Source organism: Poecile atricapillus, chromosome Z (genome assembly GCF_030490865.1).
Source record: "Poecile atricapillus isolate bPoeAtr1 chromosome Z, bPoeAtr1.hap1, whole genome shotgun sequence".
NCBI lineage: Eukaryota > Metazoa > Chordata > Aves > Passeriformes > Paridae > Poecile > Poecile atricapillus.
Window position 1 is genome coordinate 77,102,086 of NC_081289.1, and position 3,869 is coordinate 77,105,954.

Consider the following 3,869-nt stretch of genomic DNA (forward strand, 5'->3'; position numbering starts at 1 on the left):
ACACTTACACTTTTAGCTTTTTCTATCTAACTTTAGCTATTGTTTTCATGTGTCACCCTGAAAACCTGCTCATGAATTTCATGTTATATGAAATTCAGTGTTTTTCTGGATCTTAGAGTTAAGTATCAGAAACAAGGGCACACACTCTATATCCCAGACTCCAACACTCCCCTGTTTTTAATCTGTTCCATGGAGATTGTCCTGTAACATTTTGATAACCTTCAAATAATGTTTTTTCCCCTTGCTTTTGTAAGCAACTAAACCAAGGATCTCCAAACCAAACTACTCCTCTGCCATTAACCGGTTGCCATGGTGGGGCCATACTGTCACAACTAGGCAGAACAGTAACATTAACATCCAAGGTTGGGCAAACACTGCTAACAAATCCAATTCTTGAAATGGAACAGGATAGGATCAGTTCAAATTTTCAAGTACTGTTTTCTGCCAGGTTGCATTATGCATTATTATTACTGATCTAATGGTATACCAACAGAGTCAGTCAGCCACTGTGCTCTAGGGTAGGTAATAACCTGTGTGATACATGGCTGACACTTATACACCTCCTCTATTGCACATGCCTGAGTGACTCTCCAACTCCCTTGTTTACACTAAGAACAATACACCAATACCCAGGGTCAACAGTCCAGCCCATGTTCTCCACAAACATGTTCAAGAGCCTCTAATTATCTCTTGTCAAGTGATTGCATGTGAAGAGACGTGTAAAATACAGCAAGATCTGGCAAAAAACAAACCGTGTCCTTATTGTTAGAGTGCAGGGCTGACAGCAACAGTGTCAATGCCAAGTTCATTCGATGTTGATGTCTCTTCCATGCTTTGGGACACAGAGCTGATGTCATTATTCTTCTCTAACCGTGTTTTCACCTACTTTGCAGGAATCCATGTAGCTGAATCTTCACCTGTGGAAACACATCATAACCTCTTCCCCAAGTTAATAACTGCATCGGGCCCTCTCATAACCTGGTCTGGGGAGAAAGTGGTGCCGAACCCCGGGACCGCTCCCCGACACGCGGGTACGAGCGGCCTGATTTCGGAAGTCTCGCTGGACACTGAGTGACAGCTGGAGCGACGGGACCGACTTCAGCGGGGAGGACGCTCCCGTACCGCTGAGATGCAGTCGCTCAGCAAGGTAGTTTTGCAGCTGCATAAGCAGTGGGGTATTGACTGCAAATCAAAGGACTTTGAATGCGCGGTTACCAGATTACTAGAATTATGTGCTATTGATCATCCAGTGGATATATTTCACCCAGATTGCTGGGTTAGGTGTACTAAGGCACTCACGGATGACGTGTTGTGCTTTAAGTCCAGCAAGTGCCTTAAAAGCTGAGCGAGAGTTATGGAAGCACTGCGAAAAGCACTTCAAGAGCAGGAAACTTGGAAGGCAGCTCAAAGCTGTTTAAAGGTTACACCACAGGTGGGGGTTGGACCTGCCGCTCAGACCATGTTTATTGATTGCCCCACCGATTCTAACAGACCATCCAATGATGACGGCCGAGTCTAACGCGGTTCTAACGCGGGTTTGGCCGTGGAACATAATTTGCCGCCGGGGAGTACCGATGCCACTGAGCCGCGGGGCGTGCCTGACACCACGGGCCCTGGAGATGTCGGGGAAAGGTCTCTCCCATACGCGCCGCGAAATGGTGCTGGGGAGAAGAGCAAGGGGCGGAGCGAAGGGCGTCTAACGCATGCGGACATACGCGTTCGGAAGTCTAAGGGGAGGCGGGAGGACTGCGCCGATGGTAAAGGGGAGGAGAGCTCACAGTCCAATCAGAGAGCGTGCTCTAGAGTAAAGAAAACAACCCACTGGAAGGAAGGCAGAGAAAGGGAGGGGAGAAAACTGCTCCTGGGAAAGGGAGAGGGTGGAGTCCCACCAAAAGGCATCGTAGCCCGGAAGCCCACTGCCACTCAATAAGACTGAGTCCTGGGTAGTTCCAGCAACCTCGGGAATCTGCACCTGTAGCTCCACAGGTATTACTCCATGTATTTCCATCAAACACTTTGATGAAGCTAACAATTTCTGTGTCCAAGTGGCTGTTATCCCTAGGATCCTGTACTTTCCTGGAGATGAATTGCCTTACCACCAGGAGAGAGGTTTCCCACGCCAAAAGCAAGAACTCGTTACCGCCGTCAGCCTTGCGGTACTTTTGGGCCTAAGAGCGACAGACACGGACTAGATATCCTATTTATGCATCAAGGAGGTCATGGCAGTTGAGAGCCAACACAACCGTAACCAGCCAACCTCTGGCCCGTTGAAATAGCTCAGTTGGGAGAGCGTTAGATTGAAAATCAAAAGGTCCCTGGTTTGATCCCGAGTTTCAACAGAGCTTCAGCAAAGACTTGAACAGCGTAGCCAACAATGTTCTCAACAGAACTGGTTTGACTCAATGTTCAGCCAATCCGCCTGGATTGTTACTCTCATTTCCACGTTAGCAGGACCGGTTATAGTTGTTGTGTTTGCACTTATTTTTGGTCCTTGTCTTCTTAATAAGTTAGCCCAGTTTGTAAAAACCCGTTTAGATAAGATTGACATTTTATATTTAGAACAAAGACAGTTAACCTGAGTTTGCATGATAGTTCGTACTAACACACCACGGTTATGTTTAATGTTCATTACTAACAAGTTCACAGTTTGTTGTTAATTACATAAGTCATTCAGTTATAAAGTTCTGTTCATGGAGAGGGGGGGAGATGATGTGGATAGATAGGGAAAGCCGATCGGAAGATCTCGCGATGTACGTGAAGATAGGGCTCCTCTTTCTCCAAAGTTCTATAACCCATAATATCACAGTGATGATGTAATCATAACTCGGTCATATAAAACCATGCACACCAGAAATAAACGCTCTTCACCATCCACCACATTGGTGTTCGCGTGTGATTAGCCCGACAGGCCCGTAAGTTTAGCCATCGTGTCACACATGAACCGGGTTGCTACGCTTCATCTGAGGCAACAGGAGAAAAAATTTTAACTTTAATATTTTTAAAGGTAAAATCATGTTTGTTTGTTTGCATGTGTACTGTTGCAGGAGGATGGTCTTGTTCTCCACGTATATTCAACCAATTTATAACAAATAATCGTTTTGCCAATATTTCATTGGGGAAACCCCTATTTCCCCCTGTATTTTCAAAATAGTTCAGGTGATTTTTAAGAATGCAATGAGTGTGTTCAGTGATTGCTTGGCCAGATAAGTTATATGGGACTCTATGGAGAAGTCAAATACCCCAATGTTGTAAAAAATTAGTGGTGGAAGGCGCTAATGCAGGACTATGGTCAGTTTTGATCTTTTTGGGGCATTACATCACAGCAGAACTTGAGGCCAGTGTTGTCGAGTCTCAGCAGCTGAGGCAGATGAATGGGCAGAAGCCCACACAAATGCTGAGCAAGTATCCACTGACATATGCACATAACACAATGGTTCAAAAAGTGAAAATTCTGTAACATCAGTTTGCCAAATCTCACGGGACTGGAGTCCTCAAGGATTAGCTCCTCCATCTTGCAGTGGTGTAAGAATAGGACACTCAGGACATGCTGCAACCACCACTCAAGCTTGTGTTTTCGGAATTCCAAATAGTTTACAGAGAGCAGTGGCAGATTGATGAAAGATAGCATGTGAACAGTATGCCTCTTGGATAGTCTGATCTTTATCAATGATGGCAGTCTCTAATTGATCAGCTTGAGCATTACCTTCTACAAGGCCTCCAAGATGTCCAGAAAGATGCAACTTTTCAAGTGCATGATAAAAAGTCAATGTATTCAATGATTGACAAGATTTCTTAAATCTAAGAATCCTTGAAAAAGTACAGAATTATTTACATGTCCCAGCAGTGCCCCTTCTATACTCTGTACCACC

At 45.1% G+C, this 3,869-nt stretch overlaps 1 non-coding gene across 1 annotated transcript; it reads left to right on the forward strand.

Moving 5' to 3' along the window:
• Nucleotides 1-2,266: 2,266 nt before the first annotated feature.
• Nucleotides 2,267-2,339, forward strand: TRNAF-GAA (transfer RNA phenylalanine (anticodon GAA)). The gene has a single exon. It is a non-coding gene; the product is annotated as a tRNA-Phe (tRNA).
• The last annotated feature ends 1,530 nt before the right edge of the window (nt 2,340-3,869 follow it).